Source organism: Paroedura picta, chromosome 1, assembly GCF_049243985.1.
Source record: "Paroedura picta isolate Pp20150507F chromosome 1, Ppicta_v3.0, whole genome shotgun sequence".
Classification (NCBI taxonomy): Eukaryota; Metazoa; Chordata; class Lepidosauria; order Squamata; family Gekkonidae; genus Paroedura; species Paroedura picta.
The window spans coordinates 11212886-11227031 of NC_135369.1; positions in this window are offsets into that span (position 1 = coordinate 11212886).

Sequence of the window (14146 nt, forward strand, 5' to 3'; positions counted from 1 at the left end):
GTCTTAAGATGCCACTTTTCTCTACCCGAAGGAGTCTCAATGTGGCTTCCAATCACCCTCCCTTCTTCTCCCCACAACAGACACCCTGTGAGGTGGGTGAGGCTGAGAGAGCCCTGAGATTCCTGCTCGGTCAGAACAGTTTGGTCACCCAGGTGGCTGCATGTGGGGGAGCGCAGAATCGAACCTGGCATGCCAGATTAGAAGTCCGCACTCCTAACCACGACACCACTACGGGTTGCCAGGTCCCCTCCAGGTAGGGATGCCAGCCTCCAGGTGGGACCTGGGGATCCACTGGCATGACAACTCCAGACTGCAGAGATCAGTTTTCCAGGAGAAACTGGAGAGTGGACTCAAGGGTATCGTATCCCACCGAGGTCCCTGTCCTCCTCTGGCTCCATTCCCAAATCTTCAGTAACTCTCCAAGCTGGATCTGGCAAGCCTACCTCCAGCCACTGGTGAGGGATAAGGTTGTCAGATCCAGGCTAGGAAATTCCTAGGGATTAAGGGATGGAGCCTGCGGAGGACTGGAACCTCAGCAGGGTACAATGCCATAGAGTCCCCCCCTCCAAAGTGCCCTCCTTCTTTAAAGCTAAAGGTATCCCCTGTGCAAGCACCAGGTCATGTTTGACCCTTGGGGTGACGCCCTCTAGCGTTTTCATGGCAGACTCAATACGGGGTGGTTTGCCAGTGCCTTCCCCAGTCATTACCGTTTACCCCCCAGCAAGCTGGGTGCTCATTTTACCAACCTCGGGAGGATGGAAGACTGAGTCAACCTTGAGCCGGCTGCTGGGATCGAACTCCCAACCTCATGGGCAGAGCTTCAGACAGCATGTCGCTGCTTTACCACTCTGCACCACAAGAGGCTCTACCCTCCTCATTTAGGGGAACTGATTTCTGTAATCTGGAGATGAGCTGTCATTCCAGGGGATCCCCAGGTCCTACCTCAAGGCTGGTGCCCCTGATCTGAAGCTGTGGTACATGGAAGTGCACACCAGAGTCAAGTCCCTTGTTCACTATTTACACATATCTGTATACCCAGTGGGGATGGGACCTGGGGATCCCCTGGAAGGACAGCTCATCTCCAAACTACAGAGATCAGTTCCCCTGCAGAAAAGAAATGGCTGCTTTGGAGGGTAGATTCTATGACATTGTATCTCACAGAGGCCCCTGTCCTTACCTGACTCCATCCGCAAACCTCCACGGGTTTCCTCACCTGGAGTTGTCAACTCTCCTCCCACCCCCGGCTGCTGGCCCAGGGGGGAGGGATCCAGCAACCTTAACATGTCATCTATTATGTACTTGGGGTCATATTTTAGTATTTCTAGCCTGTTAGTCTCCCCAACGGGCCCTCACAGCAGGTTAGGAAGAGACCCAACATTATATTGAAAACAAAGAGCTGCCCATCCAGAGACACGGCTGATGCAGGATTGTCCAGACTGAAGTCCCAACACTCGGCAATAAGAACTGCACAAATCTTGCAACCATAGAGTTTCAATCTAGGGCAGTCTTTCTCAACTTTTGTACCACTGAGAAACATTCTTCAAGCTTTGAGAAACCCCGGAAGCAGCAAGATCGTGCAAAATTGGGTTGGAAAGCATAGCTGTGTTGATGCCCACCCAGGGCCCCTCACCTTCCCACCCCCTCCAAGCCTATCATTGGCCATTGGGGAGGGGAAGGCAAGTCAATATATGGCTACTTTAACCTTTTCCTCTCAGGGCAAATGAACCACATTGTCACAATGCAGCATTTCCTGTGCAAGAAACTCTCTCAAAAAATTCAGCTTCACTAGAAAGGTGAGAGCTTTCCTAACCGCATCTGGGAAGGTGGTCCATAAAAGAGCAACAGTGCATGGGTTAATGCTACTTATGTGGAACAGGCTTATTAAAGCTATGATAACCTCTTGCCCAGACTACCGACATGCCTTTTGTATGGGTCTGCCCTTGAAGACTATGCAGAAGCACCAACTGGTACAGAACGCCACAACTCAATTTCTACTGGTAGCTAGGCAGGGGTTGCACATCAACCTGCTCTGCAATCACTATGTTGGTTACTGATTGAGTTTCTGGATACAATTCAACATACTGGGTATCTTTATGGCCTACTATGGCAGGGGTGGTCAAACTGTGGTACTCCAGATATCCCTGGACTACAATTCCCATGAGCCCCTGCCAGCATGTGCTACAGGGGCTCATGGGAAATATCATCCATGGGCTTCTGGAGAGCTACAGTTTGGCCACCCCTGGACAAGGACCTCCAAGTTTGCAGAACTACTTATATGTGCCAAAGGGTGGAATTGCCAGCCTCCAGCTGACGCCTGGAGTTTTCCCAGAATTATGCCTCATCTCCAGACTACTGGAATCTGGAGGCACAGAGCTGCAGTGGTGGATAGAGTTGCCAGCTCTGGGATGGGAAATACCTGGAGATTTCGGGGGTGGAGCTGGGAGTGGGTGAGATTTGCGGTGGGGAGGGACTTCAGTGTTGTATAATGCTATGGCGTCCACCTTCCAAAGCAGCCCTTTCTTCCAGAGGGAACTAATCTCTTTAGTCTAGAGAAGCGGTCCCCAACCTTCATGTGGTCGGGGACCGCCTCCGGGGGTGGGGGAGAGCCAACGGCCCGGCTGCCGCAGTTGCTCAAAAACACGCACGCACGGAACTGCCACGCATGCGCGTTTTGGCCACCAGGTGACACTAACACGCATGCGCGGCAGTTCTGCACGTGCGCGTTAGCATCGTTGCCGTGCCGGCCTCTTTTCCCCCCTCTCGATGCAGGGGGGGAGGCAGGCGCGGCCGCTGGCGGCCCGGTACGATGGCCTTTATGGCCCGGTACCGGGCCGCGGACCGGGGGTTGGGGACCCCTGGTCTAGAGATGAGCTATAGTTCCAGGGGATCTGCAGGCCCCACCCAGGGACTAGCATCCCTAGTGGATTTGCCAACTAAATTCACCAGGGATTGGAACTGAATTGGGATTGAAGCCCGAGGGAGATGAAGTTTGGAGCCGGAGGGAACTGCAGCAGGGATCTGATGCCAGCACAAAGGACAAATAGAGAGAGGACTAGTCAGAGGGCAGCTCCCCAGTTAAAGAAAAGAGATGGCATCGTTTCTGCAGGAGGGACCGGCAGAGACGTGTGACTCCGTGGAAGGCCATGTGAGCAAGCGGGAGGACAAAGTGGACTAGTCAACAGCCCATCTCACCCAAACTGCCTGATGCTTCCACACACTTTGTGTGTTTCGGCAGTCCTACTGTTGATACATGAGATTGTTGTGATGTCACCAGGACCCAACCGATGATATCACTGAAGAAAAGTTTGTTTTTATACCCCACTTTTCACTGCCCAAAGGAGTCTCAAAGTTGCTTACAATCGCCGTCCCTTCCTCTCCCCACAACAGGCACCCAGCGAGGTAAGCAGGGCCGAGAGACCTCTGACAGGACTGCTCGATGAGAACAGCACTATCAGGGCTATGACCAGCCCAAGGTCACCCAGCTGGCTGGGTGTGGAGGAGCGGGGAATCCAACCCAGCTCGCCAGATTAGATGCCGCCGCTCTTAACCCCCACATCCCACTGGACCCCCTCTCACGCATGAGATCACAAGACTCCACGCAATTATTCTCCATACAAGAATGGGGATCTGGTGATCTTAGCCCTCCCCTTTCTGCTGACGTCTTTCTTGCCATAAAATTCCTGTCTCTTTATGGGCCCAAGGGAGACATTTGCCTCACTGAGTCGATTCCATTAAAAGAATTAGGCTGCACGAAAACAAGTACGGGGGTGGGGGTGGGCCTGCTCCATCTCTGATTTGCAATGAAAGTGGGGAAAAATGGAGGAAGCTGTTCCTACCCCCCTGTATCACCCCCCGCCCCAATATCACCAAATTGCTTATGGCACTGCGGGAAAGCACCCATCATTTCTCACTTAATACACAATAAACTCAAGGATCCAATCTTTATAAATGAGAAAGCCCTAATGAATTGGATGGGGTTGACTTTGTAGGAATAATTGATATTCCCCCCAAATTTAAGGTTGCCAACCTCCAGCTGGGGCCTGGAGAACTGGGGTTCTATCAAAAGATAGAACCCCATCAAAATCACAAAATGTCAATGTCCCTCTGTAGACCGCATTGGCCAGACCTGGCCTGGAGTCCTGTGTGCAGTTCTGGAGGCCTCACTTCAAAAAGGACGTGGACAAAATGGAGAGGGGGCAGAGGAGAGCGATGAGGAAGATCCGGGGCCGAGGGGACCAAGCCCTGTGAGGAAAGGCTAAGGGACTAGGGAATGTCCAACCTGGAGAAGAGGAGGCTGAGAGGGGACAGGATGGCTCTCTTGAAGGATCTGAAAGGGTGTCCCTTGGAGGAGGGCAGGGAAAGATTCCTGCTGGCAGCAGAGGAGAGGACCTGGGTTTAAACTACATGTAGAACGGTACTTGCAAACTTAAATGGACTCAGGGGAATGGTAGAGGACAGGAAGGCCTGGAGGATCATTGTCCATGGGGTCGCGATGGGTCAGATACGACTTCGCACATAACAACAACAAGAACGGTACTGACTAGATATTGGGGGGGGGGGGTAATCAGAGTAATTCACATGAAAACTTATACCTTGAATTTAAAAAAATTGTGTCCCTAGACTCCGACTCTGTTCTAAGTAATCCCCCAGAAGAAAATGGCACGAGCTTTTTGGAGTGCCTGTTCTTGTCTTTCTAGTGTCCATTGACTGTGTTGGGCCTCTATGACAAACCCTGCACACCATCATAGGGTTGCCACCATCCAGGAGGTGTCTGGAGACATCCAGGAATCGTAGATCATGTTCAGGTAACAGATCATTTCACCTGGAGAAACTGGCTGCGTTGGAGGGTAGACATATTTATTTTTGTTATTTATAATCATACTAATTCTATGCCCTTTCTCTTTAGAGTCAGCACATCATAATAAAACATATGGAAATGTATATATAGACTAGGGACAAAGCCCGTTGCATTCAGGAATACAATGGGCACTAGATTGGATGGGGGGAGTCTGTGGATGGCATCTCCCTCTCCCCAGGACCTGGAAAGGCTGCAGGCTGGAGGCCCCCAGGCAGGGAACTCGCCTACAGGGGCAGCTCTCACGCAGCAGGGATTTGCAGCCTAGCAGCCTTGGAGGAAACTGGAAGGAGAAGGAGATGCTAAGGGGTGGGGGACGGAAGGCGATTGGCTTGCCGCTGGACAGACAAGCAAGCCGGTTGGAGGAGGAGGCCCTCAGGGGCGGGACAGCCGCCCTGAGTTGGGTGTTAAGCGCTGAGTGGCACTTAAGCCATGAGACCAAGCCCTTACCAGAAATATTAAGAGGAACAGATATAAAAAAAAAGCATAACACATTACTATCATTTAAGGTCTAAAGCAAGCTAAAACAATTGAATTGTTGCCTACTGTTAAATGCCTCAGGAGGGAGGGAGGCAGGAGGGAGGGAGGCAGGAGGGAGGGAGGTAGGGAGGGAGAGGAAAGTCCTACCTGTTTCTCTTAACTTCCTTTCATGTATTGAAACATTGAAATAAAAAGTCTATAATTGGTGCTTTGATAGGGAAGCTGGGATAATTCAATGGTGTTTTAGGACTCACCCAGAGGCCTTGCGGAAAAGACTCCATGCCACTGAGGCCCCTGTCCCCCCTAGTTTCCCCCTAAAAATGTTCAGGAATTTCCCACTCTAAATCATGCAACCCGACCTCCCATCCTCCTAGGGATGCCAGCCTCCAGGAGGAGTCCGGGGGTCCCCAGGAAAGACAGCTCATCCCTAGACTACAGAGATCAGTTCCCCTGGACAAAATGGTTGCTTTTGGGAGGTTGGACTCTGTGGAATTGTACCCCACTGAGGTTCCTGTCCTCCCCCTGGCCCCACCCGCAAATCTCCAGGAGTTTCCCATCTTGGGCAACCTAAGAGGTGTGGCTGAGACTGTGCAATGGGCCACCAGAGGGCAGCATTCCTGCCCCACCTGCTCCGGAGGAGGCAGCTTGACCCAGGTGCACCAGTCCGGGCTTCAGACACCTGGCAGATGTTTCAAAAAGGAGACAGGAGTCAGACCCACAAAGAACTATGCAAGGTCAAGTAGTCTAACTTCTGCACAACATAGGAAATTACTAATTATTCCCATACTCCTTAGGAACCCTTGCTTTACACCCAGAGATGGCAGCCGCTCAGTCTGAGGTTTTTCCCATCAACTCCTGCCTGGTCCTTTTAACTGGAGATGCCGGGGATTGAACCTGGGGCCTTCTGCTTTCCAGGGAGAAGCTCTCCCGCTGAGAAGCTCTCCCACTGAGCTATTCCCACTATTCTAACCAATAGAAGCTCTTGAGGGTCTTACTTAGAGCTCTTTCTCATCATCTGCTGCTAGAACCTTTTGACTGGAGATGCTGGGGATTGAACCAGGGACCTTCTGCATGCCAAGCAGAGGCTCTACCAACGAGCCACAGCCCCTCCCAGCAGCCCACATCTGGGAACAGTTGGGGGGTGGACCTGGGAGTGGGCAGGATTTGATGCAGAGAAGAACCTCAATGGCATATAATGTTATGAAGCCCACCTTCCAATGCATCTATTTTCTCCAGGGGGACTGATCTCTGTAGTCTGAAGGTGAGCTATGATTCCAGGGGTTCCCCAGGCCCCACCTGGAGGCTAGCATCCCTACCAGAAGCCCACTTTTGGGTTCTTTCTTTTAAAAACTAATACAAAATTCCTTTTTGGGGGTTGGAAGGTCAGAGATATTCCTAGGCCACTAGGGTACACTCCTGGGAGTAGCTGCTTGCCAAGCTCCTTCCCTTGCTCTGGGCATTTCCGAGACCGAGGGGCACGATGTGAACCAGAAAACCACTGCCCTTCAAATTTATAAAGGATTTATTAAAAGGAAAAGGATGACAAGCAGAGCACAGCATAGAGTTGAGCAAGAGTCAAAAGAGACTGGGTGAAATGCAGTCATTCTGTCCCGCTGCCAAAACATATCCTAAAAGGTAAAGGTATCCCCTGTGCAAGCACTGGGTCATGTCTGACCCTTGGGGTGATGCCCTCTAGCGTTTTCATGGCAGACTCAATACGGGGTGGTTTGCCAGTGTCTTCCCCAGTCATTACCGTTTACCCCCCAGCAAGCTGGGTACTCATTTTACCGACCTCGGAAGGATGGAAGGCTGAGTCAACCTTGAGCCGGCTGCTGGGATTGAACTCTCAGCCTCATGGGCAAAACTTACAGACAGCTGCCTTACCACTCTGCGCCACAAGAGGCTCTATAAAACATATTCTACCTGATGTCAAATAAAAAGTAGGCACCTTGCTGCAGGGGTTCCAAGTTCCTCAGATCACCTGGCAGCCACATGGTCCAAGATGACCTCTGCTTCTTCTTAAATCATGGCAACCTCCTACTTCCTTGAGCAGCAGGTGAATGAGCCACTGCCTGTGGTCAGCAAGGAGATAGTATCTCTCTGTTCCCTTTCACCTGGACTACCCCAGGTCCTTCTGGGAACAAGAAGTCCCATCCCACCCACCCCCCACAGGAAGCTCTGTTGTGTCCTACATTATTCTGGGAAGAAGTCCCCCCCCCTAGATACCTGCTTCCTGGCTGGGCCAATTAGCATTTGAAGGAAGTGGTATTCCAACAACTCAGCTGGCTCCCAGTTGAATTCCAAATCAGGCTCAAGGTTTTGGTCCTTACCTTCAAAGCCATACGTGGTCTGGGCCCAGTGTACCTGAGAGACCACCTCCCTGCCTATACCCCCAAAAGAGCCTTATGCTCCACCACCTCCAACTGGCTGCGGATCCCTGGCCCCAAAGAAGCATGTCGGACCTCAACAAGGGCCAGAGCCTTCTCAGTTCTGACCTCCACCTGGTGGAACGAGCTCCCTGAAGAGATCAGCGCCCTGCCTGAACTTCCACAATTCTGCAGTGCCTGCAAAAGGGAGCTCTTCCACCAGGCATTCACTTGAGGCTGACCGACTCAAAACATCTGCTGGTCCCCCCCCCCAGAAACCCCCTTCCATGAGCAAACAATCTGACTTACCCAAGGTCTTGTCAATGTTACTGTTCCTATTAAAATATTGTTCTGTTTGACATGTTACGTTATGATTGTTATATTTGTTACCATGTTCCATGCAATTATCCTGTGATGGTCCATGTAAACTGCACAGAGCTGTATGGAAGGGTGGTAAGGTAAAGGTAAAGGTAAAGGTAAAGGTAAAGGTAAAGGTAAAGGTAAAGGTAAAGGTAAAGGTAAAGGTAAAGGTATCCCCTGTGCAAGCACCGGGTCATGTCTGACCCTTGGGGTGAGGCCCTCTAGCGTTTTCATGACAGACTCAATACGGGGTAGTTTGCCAGTGCCTTCCCCAGTCATTACCGTTTACCCCCAGCAAGCTGGGCTCTCATTTTACCGACCTCGGAAGGATGGAAGGCTGAGTCAACCTTGAGCCGGCTGCTGGGATTGAACTCCCAGCCTCATGGGCAGAGCTTCAGACTGCATGTCTTACCACTCTGTGCCACAAGGGTGATATAAAAATATAAATAAATAAACAAATCAATAAATCTCTGTAGTCTGCAGATGAGGTATAATTCTGGGGATCCCCACCATTAAATCTGTGGGTCCAGAGCTGAAGTTATTCAAGCTCTTTAGTGTGACCCCAGCATGGTACAAGAAGAACTGAACCAATCCGCCCCCCGCCCTTGAAAACTCCAACTTCTATACCTGCACAGACATGAGGATCTTCCCGCCAATGTCTCCTATTGGTCAGTTTCACTTTAAACTGCCTGGATCCCGCAGACGGGATCCAGTAACGCATTGGCTGACTGCAGTGCAGACTGACGATCCTGCCAAGGCCCTCCAAGCTTGGTCCTCAGCAGGACTACTACAGACACAACACCCAGGTCCCACCCGGAGGCTGGCCTCTCCAGCCAGCTGCTCCAAATAAAACGGACACCCACTGGGAACGGATCCTTGACCCACCCCACTCGTGCACGCAAGCAGATTCAGCACATGCAAAGGCGTGATGTGACATTTCATTGCATTGTGCCTTCAGCCTTTCAACCGCGCACCAGAAAAGGGATCCGATATGGATTTCAAGCAGGGCGGGGTGAGGAATCCGGGTTTCAAATATGCAATTCAAATCCCTATTGGGATTTGTCCAGCTTTGCAGACGATCGCTCTAAAACACAAGGCGAGCCCTGAAACAAAAAGGGACCCCCTCCTGGTATAATGTGTGTGTGTGTGTTTTTTTTTGGGGGGGGAGAGACTGGGAAGAAAACCAACACATTCCCCCCCCCCTTCAGATAGCAAACAGACTCATTACTGCAGCCATCTGGATTTCAATTCGCACCTTGGCGCTTTTTGTCACAACCTGGAGATAATCTGAGGAAAAGCTGCAAATCTCTCACGCGGGCGGCTGGAGGCGGTGGGAGGCTGGAGAAACAGGCAAGATCACGCGATTGACAGAAATATCGCTGGAGCTGCCAAGGAGCCCTAGTGCTAGAAAGGGGCGGGCGGGCGGAGCTGGAAGAGGGAGACAAAACCAGCCCTTAACAGACGAGAAACCTGACGGAGCAGGAATTCCTGAACTGCGGAGGATCACCCGAAAGAAATCAATGAAGAAGAAGAAGAAGAAGAAGGAAAAGGAAAAGGAAAAGGAGAAGGAGAAGGAGAAGGAGAAGGAGGAGGAGGAGGAGGAGGAGGAGGAGGAGGAGGAGGAGAAGGAGAAGGAGAAGGAGAAGGAGAAGGAGAAGGAGAAGGAGAAGGAGAAGGAGAAGAGAAGGAGAAGGAGAAGGAGAAGGAGAAGGAGAAGGAGAAGGAGAAGGAGAAGGAGAAGGAGAAGGAGAAGGAGAAGGAGAAGAAGAGTTGGTTCTTATATACTGCTTTTCCCTACCCCTCAAAGAGCATTACGCTCTGCCATCTCCAACTGGCTGCGGATCCCTGGCCCCAGAGAAGCATGTCGGACCTCAACATGGGCCAGCGAGGACCTTCTCGGTCCTGGCCCCCACCTGGTAGAACAAGCTCCCTCAAGAGATCAGGGAAGAAGAAGAAGAGTTGGTTCTTATATGCCACTTTTCCCTACCCGAAGGAGGCTCAAAGTGGCTTACAGTCGCCTTCCCTTTCCTCTCCCCACAACAGACACCCTGTGAGGGAGGTGAGGCTGAGAGAGCCCTGAGATTACTGAAGAAGAAGAAGAGTTGGTTCTTATATGCTGCTTTTCTCTACCAGAAGGAGTTTCAAAGCGGCTTACAATTGCCTTCCCTTTCCTCTCCCCACAACAGACACCTGTGAGGTGGGTGAGGCTGAGAGAGCCTTGAGAGAGCCTGGTCAAAACAGCTTTATCAGTGTTGTGGTGAGCCCAAGGTCACCCAGCTGGCTGCATGTGGAGGAGTGCAGAATTGAACCCGGCATGCCAGATTAGAAGTCCGCACTCCTAACCACTACGCCAAACTGGCTCTCTACTAAGCTCTACTACTACTAAGAAGGGTTGGTTTTTATACCCTGCTTTCTACTACCCGGAGGAGTCTCAAAGCGGCTGACAATCGCGTTTCCTTCCTCTCCCCACAACCTGACACAACTAGTTGGGGCTGAGAGAGCTCTGAGAGAACTGATCTGTGAGAAAAGCTCTGAGAGAACTGCTCCGTGAGAACAGCTGTATCAGGACTAGCCCAAGGTCACCCAGCTGCCTGCATGTAAAGGAGCGGGGAATCAAACCCGGCATGCCAGATTAGAAGCCATTGCTCTTAACCGCTACATTGAGCTCATATCCATGGGAGCTGATGGATGTCGCTTCTCTGTATGAATCATTGTTCTAGCCTTTCTCTTTCCATACAGAATGGGGAGAGGAGGATTCACTCCCCTCACGTGGGATGTGAGTTTTGAATGGATTTTTCAAGGGGCAGCTCAGGAAAACCGGCCTGCTCTCAGAGACACCTGCTGTCTCTCTGGATGAGTCTCTGCTCTGGGTTTGTATTCCTCCAGCTCTGAAATCACAGGCTGGCAGAGTGACTCATGCCCCAAATGCAAGGAACAGAATCCTATGAGGGTGAGCTGGTCTTCCTCTTTCCCACGCTACCAGCAAATCTTTTGAGGAAGGAAGAGCAAAAACATTTATCCGTTTTTTTAATTCAGAAACAAAGAAGGATCTAGCAAACATTAGAAAAGGATCATCAGTATGACAGTTTTAGCATTTGCAAGTGCCAGATTTATTTAGTAATTTTAAAAAAGTTTGAAGAGCTGTTTTTTTATATATACCCTACTTTTCACTACCCGAAGGAGTCCCGAAGTGGTTGACAAATACCTTTTCCCTTCCTCTCCCCACAACAGACACCCTAGCATCTGGCTGAGCCTGGAAAATCCGGAAAATATTTAGGATTTTTTTCAGGACAGCAGGATAGCTGCAGTTAAAAGACGGCAATCCCTTTAAATTCCTTCCGAGTTAACAGTCAACTTGCAGAAGCCATTTAAAGGGACTTAGAGCCCTTTAAATGCCTTAGAAGAATGTTCACTTTAAGCTGCAACTTCATGGCTGATAGTGAAGAAGGCATTTAAATGGACAGAGAACCCATAAAAGGCTTTGGATTCATGAAGCCAAAAAACAAACAAACTGGCATTCCCAAACTATTTGCCGAATCCCAATACCATACATGCTATAGGGATTCAGGAATATCAGGAAATACCGATATTTTTCAGGTTCAATATACCCAAACCCCCAAAAATACCATTTGGGCAGGGGGGAAGTTGCTTGCCCCTAGAAGTCAGTAACACTAAATCTCAAAACGTTGACCCTTTAAAAATGCTAATCTGAACGATATTGCTAGTGCGGAAACAGTCAAAGGGCAGAAAGCTACACAGGGAAGAAGCCCACCAATGGGGGTCAAAGTAGGATTGCCAACTCTGAGTTAGGGAAATATTGGGAAATTTGGGGAGTGGAGCCTGGGGAGGGTACGATTTCAGGAGGGAGTCTGCCCTCCAAAGCAGGCATTTCCTCCAGGTCAACTGATTGGGGTCGTCTAGATCAGCTGTGTAATACCAGGATTATATCCAGCTGCAGCCCTATGCGTAAGCCGTTAAGGCCTTACAGGAACTCCAGTGCTCTGGATCAGGCCCAGAAACAGACCAGATGGGGGTTCATTGCAGCAAGCCCAATAACCTCCCCATTTTCTGTGCAGACCACAAACAGGATATAGAATCACAGAGTTGGAAGGGGCCACACAGGTCATCGAGTCCATCTTCCTGTTTAATGCAGGATCCGCCTCAAGCATCCAGGATACGTCTCTGTCCAGCCGCTGCTTGAAGACAGCCAGTGAGGGGGAGCTCACCACCTCCTGAGGCAGCCCATTCCACTGCTGAGCTAGACTCATAGAATCCCAGAGTGGAAAGGTACTATAAAGGCCATCTAGTCCTGCTCAAGGCAGGATCAGCCTCAAGCATCCAGGATACGGATCTTCAAAGGCTTTCCCCACTTACCACACCTGGATGCAGTCTGACCTGGATGCTGCTAATTTGTGGGCAACTGCAGGTCTGCTTTCCTGAAGAACGCTTACAGCTGAGGGGGAAGAAGAAAAGAAAAGAAGAAGAAAAGTAGGATTTTATACCCTGCCTCTGTCTCCCTGAAGGATGCTCTGGGCTGATCCTGCGTTGAGCAGGGGGTTGGACTAGATGGCCTGTGTGGCCCCTTCCAACTCTATGATTCTGTGATTCTATGAATCCTCTAATCCAGTGGCTCAATCAGGGTTTCTGGACTCTCCGCTCCCCAGGAAGGGGCTTCCTTAAAAGCTAGAAGCAAAGCATCATGGAAAGGGAGCATATGTGTATGTGCTGGCGGCGGCTGCAGGGGAGGGGGGGCTCGGACTACCCAGCAGTTCCCGAAATCCATTCCTGCCCTGGCTGGAGATGGCTGCCAGTTGTACAAAAGGAAATTTGGACTGCAGCCAGTTTGGAGTCAGGCCTGGCTCTCTGGTTCATCTCTCCTCCAGCCCGCAGCGGTTGCCAGCGGGTGACGGCCGAGACTGCCAGCCCGACCCACTCCGCTCCGATAGGCCGGCTCTCTCCCAGGACAGTGAAAAGACCGAGCAGGGCAGCCAATAAGCAGGTGGAACCGAAGATTATAAAAAAGCAAAAGGATGTATTGATTTCCTCCAGAGGCTATTTCTGGTGCGCTTCAGTTGCCTGGCTGGGTCATCCCAGGGGACCAGCAAAGCAGGGAGGGGAAAAACAAACACACCCCACCATGTGGATGACGTTATTTTCTTGGCCTATCAGCCTCGCCTGAGAGCAGCAAGCAAGGTTACTTCTCTGGAGAAGCCTAGGAGGGCTCCTAGAGGGCTCCGTCCCTCTAGAACAGATTTTTCTCAACCAGGGTTGCTTTAAAGCCAGGGGTTTCTTGACAGCCCTGGAAAGGTTTCGCTGAATGGGTGGGAGTTAATTTATTTTTAATGTAGGTCAGAATACCTTTATTGGCAGAACAAAATTGCAGTCCAATGGCACTTTGAAGGCCAACAAAGATTTAATCAGGGAGCTTTTGTGTGCATGCACACTTTTTCAGACAAGAATGCAGATATAAGGGGAGAGTCAATTAGAAGTAAATTAGTAAATAGCTGAAGATTGGATACTTCCTTGCTAGAATAACAAAATCTGATTTTTTGGGTTCAGTTGTCGTTCACAACAACAAAGGGGATATAAAAATGTGAAGGTTAGTGATTAATGGCAGACGCTTTCCCAGTTGTGAAAAGAAGTAATTGAAAGAGACGGTTGAAAGTCCCATCCGTCTCCACCCAAGCATGGAAACATATGTAGTGAGACAAGAAACCAATGTCCCTGTTGAGTCCTGGGAATTTCGTTGTTTTGTGTGTTGTAATGTAATAACATTTCTGCAGTCTGTCTCCCTTTCCAGTCTGTCCTTGAAGTTCCTTTGCAATAAAACAGCTACTTTCAGGTCCCTCACTGAATGTCCTGGAAGGTTGAAATGTTCCCCTACAGGTTTCTCAGTCCTGTGATTTTTGATGTCAGACTTGTGTCCATTTATCCTCTGGCGGAGGGCCTGACCTGTTCGCTGTATGTAGAGAACTGTGGGGCATTGTTGGCATGTAATGGCATACACAATGTTAGAAGATGAACAAGTAAATAAGCCTTTGATGGTATTGGTGATGGTGTTAGTTCCAGTGACTGCGTTGTCCAG